Source organism: Lycorma delicatula, chromosome 12 (genome assembly GCF_047948215.1).
Source record: "Lycorma delicatula isolate Av1 chromosome 12, ASM4794821v1, whole genome shotgun sequence".
Classification (NCBI taxonomy): Eukaryota; Metazoa; Arthropoda; class Insecta; order Hemiptera; family Fulgoridae; genus Lycorma; species Lycorma delicatula.
This window is the reverse complement of record NC_134466.1, coordinates 10,730,649-10,751,718: the sequence shown is the minus strand read 5'-3', so window position 1 is coordinate 10,751,718 and position 21,070 is coordinate 10,730,649. Positions and strand designations below refer to the sequence as shown.

Genomic DNA, 21,070 nt, shown 5'->3' with positions numbered 1-21,070 from the left:
AAACTGAATGGATGAAATTTTGTGTATATTTAAATTTAAATTTAATTTGCATATAGATATTATTACTACCTCCATTTTTGTCGTAATATTATTTTTATTCTGTTTGTTTAAAACTACTATTTTGAAATGTAAAACGGTCTGCTTGTTTATTTATATTTTAAATTTAAAAAAACGTTTAACAATTAATAAAGTAGTGAGTTTATATTTGTCAGAGTCAATAGTTTTTGTAAATAATTTTTTACTGTTGAAAAATTTTACCTTTAAAAATTTTCTATTAAAATATAAATTAAACGAAGAGTGCCGTTCTAGAAATTTGTATTCTATTACAAAAAATCAAACGATTTTTACAAAATAAAAGATTTCTTGTTGAAAAATTTGAAAGTGGCTTCATTTTTTCCTAATGTGTACGTTAACGGTCTCTGTGGCGCGACCGGTAGCGTTTCAGCCTTACATCCGAAGGTCCCGGGTTCGAATCAAGGTCAGGCCTAGCATTTTCATATGCTAAAAAATTGTCATTTCATCTCATTCTCTGAAGCAATATCTAACGGTGGTGTTGGAGATTTAAAAAAAAGAAAAAAATATATGTGTATCTAGCAATATGTTCAATTTAAAATTAGTGAACAATAAAATACCTGATTACTATATCGTGGATACTGGTGTTCTTTGGTGATTGGGTTTCAATTAACCACAGACCTTAAGAATGGTCGAACTGAGACTGTACAAGACATTTACACTTATACATGTCATCTTCATTCATCCTCTGAAGTATTATCTACAAGGTAATTATCGAGGTTTAAACAGGAAAAAGAAAGACCACCAAAGTATCTTTCCAAATCAGCTGATTATGAAGTCGAGAGTTGCAGCGTTCAAATAGTAAAGGCAACTGCCTTTACTAGAACTTGAACGCTTGAAAAGTAACTACTTTTATACGGATTTGAAAACCAGATCGTGAATACCGGTATTCTTTAGTGTTTGGGTTTCAATTAACCACACATCTCAGGAATAGTCAAACTGAGCCTGTACAAGACTACACTTTATTTACGCTCATACTTATCCTCATTCATGCTCTGAAGTAATGCCTGAACGGTAATTCCCGGAGGCTAAACAGGAAAAGGAAAGAAAAATTTGCTCTTCATGGATTAAATTAGAGATGTTCGTCACCCAATAAGGATGTAATAAATAAGATATGATGTTATGTAATGTATAACTAAATAGATTAGTGACAACCCACCGGGTTGGTCTAGTGGTGAACGCCTTCGCAAATCAGTTGATTTCGAAGTCGAGAGTTCCAACGTTTAAATTCTAGTAAAGTCAGTTATTTTTATACGGATTTGAATACTAGATCGTGGATACCGGTGTTCTTTGGTGATTGGATTTCAATTAATCACACATCTCAGGATTGGTCGACCTGAGACTGTAAAAGATTACACTTCATTTGCATTCTTACATATCATCCTCTAATACGATGATTACGGAGGCTAAACAGAAAAAAAGAGAGAAAAAAGAAGCTATGGTAGCGTTAACTTGGCGAAGGAATCATTGTTATTATCATCACTGAAACCTTTCCTTAACTTCTTATCACCAGAAAGATATTAGTCGCTATATTAATACAAAAAAAAAAAAAAAAAAAAATTGTACGGAAAATCTTGATCTTTTCGTAATTCCGTTTAATAGTAAAGAACCTTCTCTAAAAAATATCATAAAATTCTAGTTTGTTCGTTACTGCACAAGTGAGACGATATGTCGACTAAAATGAGAACCTCCTTCACAATCCGTCAGTTACTTTTTTTGAATTACCCACTTCAGGGTACGTTTGGATCAGTTATTTTTTCCTGGATAAAAATCTTACAAATCTTAATTCTTTTTTTTAAATAATTTTTTTATGATTTATGAGTCTTAAAGTCTCATTAAAGTTTTCTGGATTTGTTTGTAAAATTTGCTCTTAGTTTTCCATTTTCCAAGAATTTAATTAATTGCTTTGTAAATCTAGTATGTTCATTCTACTGATATGACCATAGAAAATGATTTTGCTTTCTCTCATTATGTCTGGAAGTTTATAAATTTTTAGATATAAGTTTTTATCGGCGATTAATGTTATATCATTATTTTTTAAACTTTGAACCCAATATGTTTCTTATTATGTTTTTTTATATCTTCCTCTAAGTTATCTAGAATTCTAGTACTTTTATAGAAACATTTTGATACAGACGATCGTAAAATGAAGAAAGTCTGACCGGTTATAAATAATTCCATATGAAAATATAATAAATCGCATATTTATAATCGACAAAAAATGTTAAAACATATATCGTATGAAATAAAACATGTATGTACAGAACTATCTGCATAGATTTGTTTTTCCCTTGTGTAATGCCCCATTTCGTTTTCTTCCCCTCTCCACCGTCCCCCCCACCATTAAAGTAGAGCTGTAAACTTAACGACCTTCACGCTTTGAACTTCTCCTCTACAACTATCCCTACCATTTCACCCAAAGACCATTCTCTTTTATACTTGCCCGTATTTTCTTTTTCTTTCTATCTCTTGTCGTATCCTTTTTTATACAAAGAAGAATAAAAGTAGAATACACCATTGTAGAGTCGAGTACATAAGCTAAAGAAAAAACGATAAAGGAAGATAGAATAAAAAAAGAGAGAAACATAGCTTTTACTACTAGAGGTTGGCAAACCTGATCTCGGTACCTAACAGTAAGCACGTATATATACGTAAATCTCCCTCTTCTTTCTCACTTCAATCCCCACCATTACCTCCTTGCGTAGCGTGTGTATATATACATATTTGTGTGTGTGTACACTACAGGATCTCACTACTTATTTACGGAGTTGTCCAGGCGTGATTTAGTTGTAATCTGAAATGGTACCTTATAGCCCTTTGCCTGTATCTGCTGTCCGTAACGAATTTCCTAAACCCCTGCAATACTACCTGTACGTTACAAAATCTACACCTTTACTTCTTATTTATAGCGACTCAGTTGTAAAATAAAATCTTTATTTTCTCATTTTTACGATTCCACAGTATCTTATTTTAAAATAAATTATGAAATGCGGTTTATACTGTAATTCTCTTGAGACTAAACGCCGTAACTCTCTAAGGAATATGGTAAAAATTTAATGCGGCTCTAGGAATTTTTAAGGGAGCTGTAATCTGATGGTGAAGATAACTTTTAATACGGACTACAATATTTAAAGTTTCTACTTTATACTGATTAAAATCAGTTTTCCTATTGAAAAAATAAAGCGCGAAAATACTGTGCCATTGTAAGGACTACACCTTAACTTATTACAAAAAAATTGACAAAAATGAAAATCTAAATATATTTTAAAAAAACGCGTAAGACGTAATACTGTAATATTGTAATATTTACTCTATTACAATGGTAGGATGGAAACATTTTTGTCAAGACTTACTGTTTATGGTTTGCATTTGCACGAAATGTTATTTACAAATTCAATTCCCTCATGAAATAGTAATGTTTTTCGTTGTTATTCGACGATCGTTCAGTAATTAAAGAGATAAATGTCAGTAGAAAAAAAAAAAATTCATGACAATGATATCAAGCTATTATTCAACAGATACATTTAAATACTTGGCTCATCTTTCATGAACTTTGTTATTTGAATAGTAAAGAATTGTTCATTTTGGTGTCTTAAATGATTTTCGTACTGCGTACTTGATCCACCAGTGCATACTAGACTTGAGCCACTTGACCCAGCACGTACTAGACTAGCCCACCGGGCTGGTTTACTTTAAAACTCGTTGTCGTAAACCACTTATTTAACAGCTGATTGTTGAACTCGAAGGTTCTGAGGTTCAAATCCTAGTAAACGTTAGTTGCTTTTAGACCATGAACACCGGTATCCACGATCTAATTCTCAAATCTGTATAAAAGTAACTGCCTTTATTTTGATTTGAACCTCAATACTCTCGATTTCGAAATCAGCGGATTTGCGATGACAAGTTCACCACTAGACCAACCCGGTGGATTATCTTGACATGCCACAAATATGGCTCTTTCCTCAACTGCAAAACGAACCACAGAGCTTTATTTGGCAACGTTATAATGCGCCTCCTAACTGGCATAACGATGAACGCTTGAATGAAATTTTCCCCGACCGCTGAATCGGTCGCCAGGAACCAGATGACAGGGCTTGTTAGCCGTGGGATCCACTCTCGCTCGATCAGACCCCGCGCAATTTTTTTCTTTGGAGGTTTATAAAGGATGAAGTGTATGCTCCACCATTACTGGATGACCTACCCGACTTGTAACTCAGTATGAAGCAATTGCCGAATCAATTACTCCAGACTTGCCGATTAAAGTACTGGATGAACTCTCCTATTGGCTGGATGTGTGTACTGGTTACATTGAACACTTATAGGAATAGTGTTTGAGTTGCTCTTTCATTTCATGTATAATTTATCAATCAATGTAAATAAAACTTAAGTAGTTCGTTAGAACTTCGCCGGTAAGAGTCCGTAGAACTGGACGGCACGGCGAAGTTTATAGTTCTAAACATGACTGATAAAAGTGAAATGAAAATGGGAGAAAAAAAAAATTAAGAATAGAAACATTATATTTTAATTCAGTTAGATTTGTAATGAAAATACTTTCAAAAAATACCTCGAATTTTGTTAGACAACGTTATTTTCTTCCATTTGATGAACCACGGAACTCGATTACGTTACTTTTTCCTCAAAAAGGTGGATTTACGAATTGCGCCGATAGGTAGCAGGATTTGAATACTAGATCGTGGATACCGTTCTTTGGTTGTTGGGTTTCAATTAACCACACATCTCAGGAATGGTCGAACTGAGAATGTACAAGACTACACTTCATTTACACTCATACATATCATCCTCATTCATCCTCTGAAGAATTATCTAAATGTTAGTTACGGGAGGCTAAACAGGAAAAAGAAAGAAAAGGTAGCAGTACTTAACGACGCCTTTAAATTTACGAATGATCTCGTACAAAATCTTATTTTATACTTGAAATAATAAAGTTAAAATTATTAAGCTTCTACACGTTATTTTAATAGTAAAAGCTCTTATGTAAATGAAAGTACTGAAGATGAACTAATTTTTTTTAATTCCCATAACTTCATTAAAAAAAATAAATGTATTAGTTTACAAGAGATAGCAACTAATAAACCATAAAAACAAGAATAGTAGAAAAGTGTTGCAAAAGTGACAACAAAGATTTGTTACATAAAACAGTAATAAATTCGATAACGGTCAGTATATTATTCCCTTAGAAGTTTACACTATCAATTAATGATAAGTGTTTTAGCTTCCATCACGTTTTAATTATTTATATTTAACCATCATTTTCAAGCGTATTCCTGTTTACATGCTCCGTCTTATAAATTTAGTTCGTTCAGAGGTTTCCAGCATTTCGTTTTCTTCATGTTTGTATCTTCAATTAATTTTTGATAATAAAAAATTTTTAAAATGACTGTTCACGTCTTATTTATTTTTAAAACTATCAGTAGTAGTATATTGTAGTTCCTTTATTTTATATCAATTAAAATATCCATAATCATTATTATGGGAATTGTATTTCGTTGTTTGATTCACATCTTTTCCGAACAGAAGTATTTAATATTTTTCTGTAAGCTAAATTAGTATTCCAAATAGATGATGTTTGACATAAATTATATTTTATAGTTTTAAATTGAGTGTCTTTTTTTCATTATTTAGTAATTTATTTAAAAATAAATATGAAAATATATTGATTTAAGTAATTATATATATGGCTACTTTTGTAAATCTTAAAAAAATTGTCATCTCTTTGTGTTGCAGGATTGAAAAGTTGTACGGTTGTGTTACATTCGACTACAAATAGAAAATACGCAGTAAATACGCATATAGATTAAAATAAAGATACTGAATCATTAATACGACTAATAAAATATAATATCTCGTAATAAGCATAAAGCTAAACCAGAATTAAAAAATTAAAAATGTACTCTGTTACTGGAAAGATTTATAAATCATGTAAGTAAAGCAATATTTCTTATTTAAGTATTTTCATTTAATAATGTAATTCTGAGGAGAAGAAATTATTGTCTTATTATTATTAAAACTTTTCATTCAAATCATGGTTACCATGGACACGAATTAATAATGTGCCACTTATATGTTGCGACTATACTTTTGTTTCATGTCACGTAGCACAAATTGATTAAAACTGTATTCTGCATAATTTTGGATAAACAAAGAATAGTACAGGCTAATTTATAATATCTTGGATAACTCTTGTTTAAAAGTTTTACAATATTTTATATTTCCGCTAGGATTCGTAATTGATTTGAGTGTTAGTTTCATTGACACTCTAACATTCGTAATTTACGCGTTTCAACTACTTCCATTCTCAAAACTACTTTTAGCAATGAGTCTTCCTAAGTTGTGATCCGACGAATAAATAGTGATGTTAAACTCTTCCAATTTCCCATCATTGTTATGGCCTCTTCTGCATTGTCTCACCCGCTCAAATCGTTTTTTCTCGATTTTCTTGAATTTCTTGAAATCAATCCTGATTCTTTATTATATCTATTTTAGAGTTTTAAACATTACATCGGATTGAGTGTTTATATTTCCATATTTTTTACTTTATTTAAATGTAGAAAACATGGAAATAGTCGAACCAAAATTAAACGGACAGGACTTATAGTAGAAGTAGCAGATAATTCATCTGCTAACTATACGTATATCTTCCAAAAGAAATTTACAACTTAGCGCTTAAATAAAAGGCTAAGCATATCATTATTATTAAATATTTATTCCCGTATAAAATTTAATATCTTTTGTGCACCCTTCAAAAAAATTAGAATGAGTTTTCAAGATACAAAATAGAATATAGATCTTTGTTTGCACACCAATATGCGTGCATCACGTAGTTAGATATTTAAAAAATTAAAAATATTAACTTTACTTGGTGTTTGTGAAATGAATGTACAATTTTTTTGTATAAAGTATAATAATTTATTCTTTCAAAATAAAATATCCACCTCTATCAAACCAAACAACTGAACTGTTTTAGTATAACTCAACACAATACTATACCTTACGAGTGGTGGACGGTGGTGACGAAGTGCGGGAACTCTCGAGCCCCTCTGCTAAAATACTGAGTGCCGGCGGGTGTGTCCCTGTTAAAGGCGAAGCACAAAGGAGCGAGTCCCGGTTGCTGGATGATGGAGGCCGGGAACATCATACCCGGGCCTGATGTTTCCCACGTCTGGCGACTAGAGGCAAAGGCATCACCCGGAACCGTGTTCATGCTTAATTGTGGGTCTGGTTCCGAGTGGCAGGGGGAAAAATAGGGGATAAAAAAGATTTCCACCTAAAGATAAGAAAAACTTCAAATTTACTCAATACGACAATAGTTGCATGTGAAAAAAGTTTCACATGTTCAGCATACGACAACCCCCATTTTCTTACAATTCCAGCAACATTTTGGTCATCCCTTTCCGTAAGGGTCGATCATATCAAAAATTGTTTCAGACAAAAATTTTAGGTAATGTTTACTGGACTAACGACCACTTAAAACTGATTCGATCGTATTAAGGGAGGTATGATTTTTTTTTGTCTTCGAAACCAATTTTTTCCATCCCATGGGCCAGCGGTTGGTGATATCAAAAAACTTTACTTGCATAAGTTTTAGGCCCTTATCCAAAGAATAGTAGGAACTTTAAACCAACTCGGTATTTTACTTAATAAGAATGTTATAGCAATATTTTGTTTTCGAAAAAGCTTTCCCCATTTCAACTCCCATGGTCCAATTTTTTCCATTAACGAACTCGATCTCGATTTTGGGTCGTCGTATCTTATGTATGAATTTGAAAGTGATTGGCTGTAAAATTACGTTTATCGTGTCCACAAGACTGTGAAATATATATATATAAACTTTTTAACTGACAGTGGTTTTTGGGTCTGCAAGATATGAAACGAGAAGATATGTTGAAATTTTCCAGAAGTCTAATCATGGTACCCATTACAGTAGTTAGCTTTCTTATGAAATCTTTCAAAAAATTTCATTAAAGAGAAAATATCAAACTTTTAAGAAGTTTTGGTCGTTCTGAAATGAAATTCATTTTCTTAAGTATCTGGTAATCTGGTAAGTTGATTTATTCAAGAATTTCTTCATAAGTTTTTTTCATTTTGAAATTTTAAGTTAAGGTGGATGTGCTCTTTTTTTATACAGTTTATTTTTATTTTTTATTGGATTAATATCTTTTATCATTTGAAGTTCGTTGCAGATTATATCTTGTTTGTTTAATTATTTATTTTTATTATTGGATTTTATATTAATTACTTATTTTATTTTAAATAATGATTGAATTATTAGTTTTTTATTTTTTTATTTCAATTATGTCTTTTATAATCTAATAGCAGACCCAGCAATGCTTCGCTATTGATAGATTTGAATTTATATATATATATATATATATATATATATATAGAGAGAGAGAGAGAGAGAGAGAGAGAGAGAGAGAGAGAGAGAGAGAGAGAGGTTAAATGAATACAATTGAAATGCTCTTGATAGGGCACGCAACAGGAAGAGGTTGTTGAGCCAACAACGACGGCTCAATCTGCGGGTTATCGCAGGGTACCGCACGATAGATACAGAAGCGGCATCAGTCATAGCTGGTGTGCCACCGATTGATCTGCAGGCCAGGCTGAAACATTCTATTGCTTCGGGGAGTGAGAGGAAAGTGGCTGTCGATGAGATATTCAGAGCCTGGAACGACAGGTGAAATGCGGCGTAGACTGGGCGGTGGACACACCGGCTCATCAGTGACGTCAGGAGCTGGGTAGAGCGGAAGCACGGTGATACCAATTACGAGCTCACCCGGTTTCTATCAGGGCACGGGTGCTTTCAAGATTACTTGTACCGTATGAGTAGGAGTACCACGAGATGCTGCGATGATTGTGGAGAGCAGGATACGGCAGAACACGTAGTGTTTTCATGTACGAGATGGAGAGACTTGAGGGCTGCCTTGATGAGCCACAGCGCAGTAAATGTGGATAATGTAATAATTGTGATGTTGGCTGACAGAGTTGCTTGGACGAGAATGACGACTGGGGTGTCAGCCATAATTAGAAACAAGGCAGAAGCGGAGAGGGGCAAACAGACTGGGAGACTGCAGTTGATCTGAGGTGGAGAGACCGATGCCGGACGGCTATGGGCGGCCAGCCTGAGAAGTTGGGTAGGCGGGGGCTCCTCGGAGTGATCGTTCCCCGGTGATCTCCTGGGGACTCGCTGTAGCTATTCTAATTCGGTGACAAGAGCGCCCGGGTGATTGCGCAGGGGCTGTGTACATACCATGTGGATTAGGTCTGTCTCCTGTGTGACTAGACGGGAGGTTTTTTAGCGGGTGAGAGCCCCGTACTTACCGTCAGAGCGGGCCTGTCGGCGGCTGGCAGAGCTTTTTTCTCTTCCTACGGAAAAGAAAAAAAAGAAAAAACCTTTCACTTTATAAAAGACAAAATGTAAATAAATCCAATTGTCAAATAGCACTACCTATCGGATTTAATTAAAATACTCTCTCAACACAGTAGTCGGTTTAAAATACCTCTAAGTTTATTTCTATCAGTCAGATCTAAGAGTTAAATAGCTTTAAACCTTCTCCGGACAACACGGACCATTTTGCAAAAACCCTCGCTTAAATCGGTCCAGTAGTTTTGTAGTCTATAGCGAACACACATACAAACATTGGCTTTTATATTTTTATATAAGAAGAAAGTCTGTTTGTATATTTACTTGTTTGTTTGTTTCATAAATATCTCGACACCGGCGCCACCTAGCGAATATAGTTTGCAAAAACTTTTCTTTTCAGGTAACTATTATATATTCTGGATATGAGTCAAATCGGGCCATAAATAAATTTTTTTTTAAATATTTCAACCCTAGCGCCACCTACCTTACCCATTTTTTGGGGAGGTATTCCTTTATTTCCATGTAAATAACACATATTTTGAATATGAGCCAAATCGGACCATAAATAAAATTTTTCGAAATATCTCGACCCCAGTGCCACTTAACGGATTTAAACTAATTCAGAGACCTTCGCGGGCGTTCACACAACAAATGACCAAAGTTTAATCGCAGTCGGATCAATGGTATAGCAACGGGTACGGATCAAACAAATATTCATTTTTACATTTGTAGAAGATATAAATCATTTAATATATATATATTTTTATAAACATTTTAATCATACCTATTTCTTATTTTATAATTAATCGCATATTTTCTGATGGGTCAAGATTTTACCACAGTTTCTATTGGTCCATCCAGGCAAATGTTGTGTCAGCATCTTCCTTTTTTTCTTTATCAGTAGAATAGCACATCTCCGCATTGTTGAAGTTATCCGTATAATGTATTATTATCTACAGATTAGAATAAAAGATGAACATATTTATCCAATTTTACGTCTGAATCTTCATGTTTTTTTTTAGTCTAATATACAACCTTTCTTTTTTCTGTTTAGCCTCCGGTAATTACCTTTCAGATAATACTTTAGAGGATGATATGTATGAGTGTAAATGAAGCGTAGTCTTGGACCGTCTCAGTTTGACCATTCCTGAGATGTGTGGTTAATTTTAAACCCAAACACAAAAGAACACCGGTATTCACGATCTAGTATTCAAATCCATATAAAATTATTTGGCTTTTCTAGGACTTGAACGCTGGAACTCTCGACTTCCAAATCAGCTGATTTGGGAGACGCGTTTACCATTAGACCAACCCAGTGGGTTGTGTAATATATAATTAGTTTGATAACCATTTTAAAAAAAATCCATATTTTGTTGTTAATGATATCCTAATTACTCTTATTATTCCATTTTTCAAAATTTACCATCGTACGGTTGTCGTCGGACCAATTAAAAACTTGACCTATTTTGTGTTAGAGTAAATCATGATAATTATTATTCATATAATCGACAACATTTTTAAATTCGTATTTAAATTAAAAATATCATTTATACAACTTTATTCTGTTTAAATTTATAATATAAAGAAATACGGTTAATAAAAATGAAGATAAAAAACTGTATAATAGAGAAAAAAAAATCCACACGTTGTACTTGATGAATGGTTTAGAAATTACAAAACTTCACTCGAGCTTGTCTTAAAAAATGATGCTGAAGATGTTTTAATACATCTTTTCCTTCATTGTAACGGTTTTTTTTTTCTTTGGACGTTTATTAAACTTTTTGATCATATAATGTACATCCGCTACTCCTATATAAAAAAAGCAGCATTTCTTAGGCTTATATGAAAAAAGGATAAAAAATTATAATACGTTATAATCTTTTATTTATGTAAAATAATTTATTAACTTCATTTTGTTTTATTACTTTACCCGTAACGCAGTGCTTATGTAGTTTATTTATTACATTTCAACTCAAATATCTAGATGCGCCTTATTTCATTTCTTTTTGATTTATTAATACGCACAGACATATTTTAAAATTATGTAGCTCTGTTAGCGTACTGTTTTTATGAACGAAAAATTACAAGTGGCTGTGCTTTATATGTTTGTATAAACATTTGTAAATTTAAGTTATAGAAGGATAGATTAGTTAGAATGATTAAGAATGAAGTGAAGTTATGACGTCAACAAGGTGTACCGACTTGACAGAATTAATTAATACGGGAACTTCCTCATGCGTATTGTAGTAACAGTATTACCAGACAAGATAACGCTTGACAACTGAACAAACGCGATGTGCTTGCGCGCTCTAATAATGTAAAGTTCTTCCGTAATTATTTACACATAATAGGAAATTGCGTGATTTATTTAATAAGATTCTACTGTATTTGCGTTCTCTTACATTCTCTCTTATAATTTAACTTAACAATAATATTTATCTGCGAAGAGCGCAATATCTGCGTACCACTTGATATAAAAATAAATTAATTTTATAACGTATTAAATATTATTTCCATTTATAAAATAATTTAAAAACTAAAAGTAAAAATCAATTTCAAAAAATCTTATCCTGCTAAAAGGCATTTGTATATGTGTCTGTGTATTTGTATTTGTCTGTCTGTGTGTGTGTGTGTGTGTGTGTGTGTGTGTGTATATATATATATATATATATATATATATATATATATATATATATATATATATATATATGTATGTATGTATGTATGTGTGTGTTTGTACGTCCCCCTTAGCTTAGCACCGGTATGTACCGATCACTAGCGGAAAATCCCGATTCGTTAATACATGTCTCGTGGCGGTCAGATGTATACTTGTTATATTATTATATATCGATATATCCCACATATATTAACATATATGGGAAATATCTATACAAATAAAAATTTAAATGTTCGTTTGTTCAAAATCTAAAATCTCCGAAAGTTCTTCACCGATTGCTTTGAAATTTTGCCACAACGTTGCATTCGAATACGCGCGTTTTTTTATATACGTACTGTTTATATACCTATGATGTCACACCTGTGACGGGGAAAAACATGCTTTTTTTGAAAAACAGCGCTATCTGTTGGACGTAAAAGCAACACACACTATACTAAATATTTTACGATTGCATTTCAGTGTTTCCGATATGTGTGTCCGCTATAGAATAAAATCGACTGAACCGATTTACGCGCAGGGAAAATGGAAAACGGAGAAAATTGAAAGGGAAAGGGGAAAGGGTAAAAGGGAAAGGTAAAATTTTGTGAAGTTCCCTAACGTTCATTTTGTTAATGTTTTATCAAACTTTCAATTGCGTTAATTAATTCTTTGTATATACTAAAATCTTTCTTTTTCCTGTTTACCCTCCGGTAACTACCGTTTAGATAATTCTTCAGAGGATGAATGAGGATGATATGTATGAGTGTAAATGAAGTGTAGTCTTGTACAGTCTCAGTTCGACCATTCCTGCGATGTGTGGTTAATTGAAATCCAACCACCAAAGAACACCGGTATCCACGATCTAGTATTCAAATCCGTGTAAAAATAACTGGCTATATACTAAAATCTAGCAATAGCGAAGCGTTGCCGAGTATGCTAGTTAATAATAAATACAATTTTTTATGTGATTGTTTTTCTTCATAAAATAATGAACTATAACCAAAAAGTAAACATCGGAATGTACCGATCACTAGCGGAAAATCACGATTCGTTAGTATCAATTTCCACAGTTAAATTTCTAATTAAACTGCGGTTATATCAATTTTCATCATTCAACAAAAATATTTTTACACAAGAGGTAATCAATTTTGGATACCTAATAATCCCATTCCGAGACGCCGCCCGCCAGCGTAACCCGCCCGGAGGGCGTGCCGTAGGCACGCCTCTGCAGCTAGTAATAGTACTAAAATGTTACAGAAATTATATATTTGTATTTATTTATTAAGTAAAAGTATTTACATCAAATAACTATCCTGGGAGTCGTTGCCAGCCACCCAAGTTAAAAAAAAAAAGAAAAAAAAAGAAAAAAAAACAATATGATCTATACAATACAAATCCTACCTCAAACAATAAAAAATGGGTAGTAGAAGTTTTACTACTGTAAAATTAGATCTATAAAAATATAACACAACAATAAAATGTGACATATAAAAATTATGAATTAAGAATATTTTATAGATCCTTAGGTTTAACCTTTCATAAGTTTAAGGATACCATAGAAAAACTATTTATGTGAATTTGTCCTTTAACTTAAGGACTACAAAATCAGATTGGGCGAAATGACTTAATACCAATTCCTTACATTGAATCGTTGGGATAAAATAAACATAATCTCAAAAAAACATAGTTCGTTTCAGCTTTCAACCGATCACAGAAATAACCACTTCTTTAAGCAAAGTATACAAAACGTAATCTTTTAATATCTTTAATGTAGAAACTTTATAAAAAAGTAAAGAATTTTAATAAACTTATTTTTGACCATTGTAATACAATTACGTAAGACTGTTGGATAGTTACTATTTTTGTATTTTTCCGATAAACTAATTTTGTGCCTGGATTGCAGGCGACATTCTGCTACGACAGATTTCACCGGTCTTGTATATTTATCACGAACGTAAACGCTTCTTTAAATTAATTTAATTCGTATTAAAAATTAAATCTACAAATCGTCCCTTTAAAAATCGAACACATAATTAAGAAGATAAAAAGTGTTAGCGTTTTAAACAAAAACAACATATATTAAAAATAATAAAAACATGGATAAAAATTAGCATTTTATTCACTTGATTGATTGAATGAGAGAGAGAGAGAGAGAGAGAGAGAGCGAGAGAGAGAGAGTGAGAGTGAGAGAAAGCGAATGATGGGGTGAATGAGTTAGAGTGGATGAAAGAGGATTTTTTAATGTATTTATTTTTTTTATTTTCGCATGTAAAAATTTAAAAAAAAATGTACCAACAAATAATATGACATTTTTAGAGCAAAGTCAACTTAAAATTTGATATCCGAACATAATGTAAATTAAAAATTGCAAATTTGCTTTTCATGTACAATGATTTCTTTACATTTTTCCAGAATTGAGAATTCAGTAACCCTTTAGCCGGTTTTAAATTATAAAGAGAAAAATATAAATAAATTTTCAAACAAATTTATACTGAAATTTTATTTTGTATACAAATTGGTAGAAATATCCAGAGAGATTAGATAATTCATATTTATTTTAACCTTTGTATATATTAGATGCCGTAATCAAAATAATTACAAGATACTTATAGGAATTTCAAGTTAACCCGAAAAAATGCATAATTCTAAAAAAAAATAATAAGCATGTCAAAAAATGTTACTAGGAAAAAATAGGAATAATCTCATCATCGCTATCATTGGTGTTCTGCCTGGCGGCAGGTCCCTTACGTCACCGCTGTCTTCACCCATTTCTGTTCAAAATCTTCTCTTTAGTTTCCATGTAGTTTCTAATTTTCACCTCATTGATTAACTTTATCCTTGTTGTTCCTCACTTCATTTCTCTTTCTACTGATCCTTTCGATGCAATTTTCAAGTTTCCACTCCCTCCAACTTCATGTTTTTTGTTTATTTTTTGCACTTCTCTAATAATTATTTTTTCTTCTTTAATCCTGTTCATTACTCACTTTTTCCAAAGACATTTGGAAAGTTAGACTTAACTTTTCTCCATTCTTCTCTATCTCAAAGGCTCAATTCAGTCCCTTTTCCTTTTCTTCATCGTCCGTACTTGACTTCCAGAATAGTCACTAGATTGTTTTTTCGAAGAGCGGAATGAAATGTAGCAAATTATTACACCTGAAATACATTCTGAAATACATGACAGCTGAAATACAATTAATATGTGTCCTTACAAATGATAAGGACAACCCTTCATTCGGTTTACCGCTGGGATTTTATGTAAAATGAAGATAACTGTTATAAAAAGTAACATTGAGCGGTACTTAATACTGAAAAACGAAAAAATTAATATACTTTTTACTTCATTGTACGAAGTATTGTAATCGTAAAAATTTTCGGTTTTCAGATTTCAATGGAAATACCCATTTTGACCATTCCTGTATACATTTTGATAACTTTAGGCTTGACGTCTATACGTATCTCGCATCAATCAAAAACGATTAGCCGTAGAATTTTGAAATTTTGGATTTAGGACTGTTATAACGTTCAGTTGTGCACCTCCCTTTTTGATTGCAATCGACTGGACTAAAAGTGTCCAAAAAAGCCCAAAATCAAACACAATTTGGGCTTTGGACTTCTATTCTGCCACAATAAGCCCTCACTGCGAGCTTTTCAATGATATACAAATGGTACTTATTTTCATTGGTTCCAGAGTTATACCCAAATAAAATTTTAATTAATAAAATATTTGGATCTTACAAGGGGAAAGGCACATCGGTTCGAATCCGACTTCTTCTCCTTTTTTTTAGTTTAAATATATTGATTTATTAATAGTTATTAACTTTTGATTGTAGAAAACCTTTTACAATAAATAATAATTCAATAATAACAATAAAAAAAACAAGATATAAAAAAATATCAGAATTTATTAATGAAATAAAATTTTAAGTACTTTTCATTTAAAAAATTGTGTATATGTAATTTAATAGGCGAACGTCATGTGGTGTCCACATCAGATTTTTTTTTTTTTTTAATTTATTTTACGATAAAGTAAACAATTCACGATTAGTTTTTCTATTTTAATATTTTTATCGCTTGAACTTATCAAACAAAACACAAAAATCATATAATTAAAAATAATTATATTGAATGAATATATTTTCAGGTGACAAAGTTTTATTCAAAAGCAGAAAGTAGAGAATAGTATTATTAAATATGACAAAAAAACACTGGAAAAGTTTTATGAAATAATAAAAGTATTCGGAAAAATGCAGGATAAATAGTGATCGTGACTGTCATGTATAAGTTATAACTTTTTCATTCGGCTTAGGTTTGTTTTAAATTGTTTATGAAGTCGTTAGAAGTTTTGTTTGTGAGTGTGCAAATTTTGTATTAGGTTTTATTTGTGTGAAAAGATAATTTTAGTGAAACCATCTCTTACTACACCACTCGATTTTCATTCTGCTATTCTAGTTAATACTGTATTTTTCAGTGTTTCTTCTGTCATTTTGTGCGTGTGTTGTCTACATAGTTTTCAACATCATAAATCTTCCCTTTTACGTGAGTTGTTTGTTAATATATGTACTTATGTTTGTTTGTACTGGTATGTGACGAAGAATATCTGTGTCATTTCCCTCTTGCTCACGCTATCTCTCTTATTTCTCATAATTTTCCCTCCCTTATTCTCAATGAAACTCTCTTTCCCAAGAGATATAATATCCTTCTATACTATTTTATCCTTAAAACTTAAGACCTAATTATTCCAAGTTACAATTTTAGTAGTTTATCTTACATGACATGTTTAGAATTTGTAGCTTAAATATATTTTTTCGCGTGTTTCAGAATCGACAAATATATTGAGAGTCTAAAAACCGTAAAAATGTCTTACAAATATAATTTATTATTCGAAAAATATATAAAATAAAATAAATAATAATAAGTATCTTTTATATGTAATACAAAATAGTAATTCAGATAAAAATACAAAATTGAAATTGACTTCCAGAATAGTCAACATATTGTTTTTTCGAAGAGCGGAATGAATTGTAGCAAATTATTACACCTGAAATACAAGCAAAATACATTCTGAAATACATGACAGCTGATATACAATTAATATGTGTCCTTACAAATGATAAGGACAACCCTTCATTCGGTTTACCGCTGGGATTTTATATAAAATGAAGATAAATGTTATAAAAAGTAACATTGAGCGGTACTTAATAGTGAAAAACGAAAAAATTAATGTACTTTTTACTTCATTGTACGAAGTATTGTAATCGTGAAAATTTTCGGTTTTCAGATTTCAATGGAAATATCCATTTTGACCATTCCTGTATACATTTTGATAACTTTAGGCTTGACGTCTGTACGTATCTCGCATAACTCAAAAACGATTAGCCGTAGAATGTTGAAATTTTGGATTTAGGACTCTTATAACGTTCAGTTGTGCACCTCCCCTTTTGATTGCAATCGACTGGACGAAAAGTTTCCAAAAAAGTCCAAAATCAAACACAATTTGGGTTTTGGACTTCTATTCTGCAGCAATAAGCCCTCACTGCGAGCTTTTCAATGATATACAAATGGTACTTATTTTCATTGGTTCCAGAGTTATACCCAAATAAAATTTTAATTATTGAAATAATAAATACCAAAATACAATCCAATTTACTCAAAATTTTACCATGACTTATAGAAACTAATATATCAGTAACGATAAGATAACAGTAGAGAAATCTAAAGCTCATCCAATTCACTTTCTGAGAATACTGTTACTTTTGCTGTTTAAAATAAAACTATACTTTATTAATGAATAGAATACTGTCACTTTCACTTACTGTTTTACCAGTAACTCGCCGAACAACCTCTTCCACTCGACTACCGTTCACAATGGAATTCAATCGTTGTTACTTACACGTACTGTTATCGCACGCCGCACCGAACTCTGAAGTATTTATATTTCCTGGCCTACAGAACCAGAACCCGACCCTCCTTTTGATTGTTCAAGCGTAATAATTTTTTATTGTCCGCGCCTTCTACGCTTTTCTATAAGTCCTTTCCTAGAAAGAATCCGTTTATCGTCTCTTCTAGATTCTACTTTCTTTATTCTCTCTCTTTCATTTTTCTAAGAGAAATCCGTTACACTATATATATATATATATATATATATATATATATATATATAATTTAAACAAATATACATTTTTAATGACTATTGAATAATAGCGTTTAATATTTTATGTACAATTATCAATTCTAATGTTTCCTTTCAGCTTCCTCAATTGTTTGAACTGTACGTTTAAAATAAGATTTCGAAACAGGAAAATTTCAGTAGCAACATTTCTCTTTTCTTGAACAGTACTATGACACTGTAGAAAATAGTGGTGACTCGTAGCTAAAATAAGTGGGGGTGCTGCTCCAGAAAGTTTTTTCTGGTACTTCTCAAGGCCATAGTTAAAATTTACTGTAAAATAAAAGAATCGAACAGAATAGCTGAAAGCAGGATAATAATTTAATTCTGCACTTTATCACATTCAACAATATGATACAAAACCGAATACGATTGTTATCGAATAAATAATAAAATGTCAATACAGATAATATTTTTTAGTATTATTAGATAATAATTTAATAAAATGCGGTCTTATAAACACCATAGTCCATCGGTGCTTAATTTAAATTTCTATGTACACGGAAATAAATACATTATTAGTTTTTATTAATTATCTTCTCTTGACCTTCCACTGTGTTTTTGGACAAATTTCGCAGAGCCCTTACTTTCCGCCATCTTCTGATCACTATTGAAAAAACAATTAAACTTTTTCATATTTCATCAACCGATTAAACTAGAAAAAGGAACGAACAAGGAACGCCAGGGTCAAACATTGCGGGTGCGACAGTGCTCTCTCTCTCTCTCTCTCTCTCTCTCCCTCACAGCCTCGCGTGCAGTTTCCTATGTGCACATACGCACAACAGCCAAACACTACGCCGCTGGAACTGTGAAGCGTACAGTTCCATATAAAGATTTTTGTATCTTTTTCATAAACTGGGGGATGGCTACTGACATTAAGCTTAAGGATTACATATTGTACAAGTATAAAGAAAGAATTAAAGAAAAATGAACTCTTTATATTAAATGATATCGATAACATCAAGTGGAAACAGGGAGTGCTACAGTTCCACGATACCTATACGCGAGCCGCCGCTGCTAGAAAACAAGAAAAGCATTATAATTTCCTATGATGGTTTCAAAAATGAAATACAAAAAAGATCGGATAAAATCTGATTCTACCGTACTATTCAGTATTAAACAAAAGATTTTGTATCAGTGACTATCGATATCGTCGTAGTCATGGTAACAAGTCTTCATTACCGTTCCGTTATAAATATTATTCGCTAAAATTCAGAAACACCAAACTTTGAAGTTTTTAATAAATTGAACGCTTATATTTGGTAATCGAGGCTACGTTTTGTGATAAATTACAAAACCTTAATAAATTTCTAAGTACTCATTTTCTTTCTCTGTTTGTATTTCTATATTATCATTATTGTAAAAATGTTCAGATTAATTGGTCCATATTTTTGGGCAGAAAATCCTTTTTTGAATTTGTACCGTATTTCTTAATCCGTTTGGCAGATATCATTATCTGATGATTGAATAGAAAAATAAATTACCTAAATATCTTACATTTCACCTTAATATCACTATAATTACAAGTGAGCTGAATTAATCGACTATCCTCTAGAAAAACTGTTTTTTTATCAAGCTACATAGATAACATCCATTTTTTGTAGCCATCATTAACAGTTTTCTATCCAGAATATTCCCAGTAATGTTTTTTAAAGGTAATAATGCAGTGAATTCATTTACTTTTTTTTTGTGGGCGAAAAACGCCTGGGCATTATCATCGCTCGGAATTTTAATTAATAAAAGGGTAAAATAACTCCAAAATAATAAAACTCATAAGGTGTAAAATTAATATTAATAATATTAATATTAATATTCTTGACCTTCTTGACTCTTGTTTATTAAAACAAGAGTCAAGAAGGTAAAATAAAACTCAAAACTAATACCGCAGACGAAGTCTTTAAAATATAAAAGTTAAAATAATCGAATAAAGAAACTATATAAAACTTACCTAATTCCGATGGGTTGTGCAAAAGGCTCCCTTCTCGGATAATAAAATTAAAGACATAGAACCATAAAAATCAAAATTGAAAGTAAAGGTTAAATATTAACAACTCTTCTAGCATAAAAATATATATGATAATATTAACATTTTTGCAGTAACCTGGTACTTAGTAAAAACAGAAACATTCGGTCCAAGATTTCGTTATTATTGTACAAGATATCACGGATGTTTTTAGGTAGATTAAACTTACGACGCAACGTCGCATAACATATGCAATCCACAAAAATGTGGTGCACAGTCATGCGGCAGTTGCATCGTGTACATAGGTGTGGGACTTCTTCTGACATTAGGTATTCGTGTGTGATCCTCGTATGTCCTATCCGTAACCGGCAGAGGACCACTTCCTCACGACGAGATTTTCTGCAAGAGGAGGGAGCCCCATGGCAACACTGAATCTTTAATCCGTCGGAGTTTATTATCGACGGTAGTCGCCCAGTCACTTTGCCACCTTGCTCTCAGTGATTGTTTTACACGATTAATAAAATCAAAGGTAGTAACTCGGGTGGTGAAAAGAGGTTGAATACACCCTTCTTTGGAAGCAGAATCTGCTCTTTCGTTACCTGGAATCCCTACGTGGCTAGGGACCCAGCAAAAACTTACTTTTGTGTTGCGATTACCTAATTCAGCGATTGCATCGTAAATTTCAATGACGACAGGATGTTTGGATTAAAAGTTTTCTAACGCCTGGAGAGCACTACACGAGTCACTGCAAATAAGAATGTTTCTATATTTAGGGTTAACGATATTTAGAGCCCTATTTATAGCGAGTAGTTCAGCGGTGAACACACTCGT

General features: G+C 32.1%; 1 protein-coding gene across 1 annotated transcript in view; it reads left to right on the top strand.

Annotated features, from left to right (window-relative positions):
• Positions 1 to 21,070, top strand: part of LOC142333352 (uncharacterized) — a 388,438-nt gene that overhangs the window by 113,097 nt on the left and 254,271 nt on the right. Inside the window, exon 3 of the mRNA XM_075380375.1 lies at positions 5,818 to 6,012. The gene's annotated coding sequence lies outside the window, so the exon portion shown is untranslated. The remainder of the gene's footprint in view (positions 1 to 5,817; positions 6,013 to 21,070) is intronic.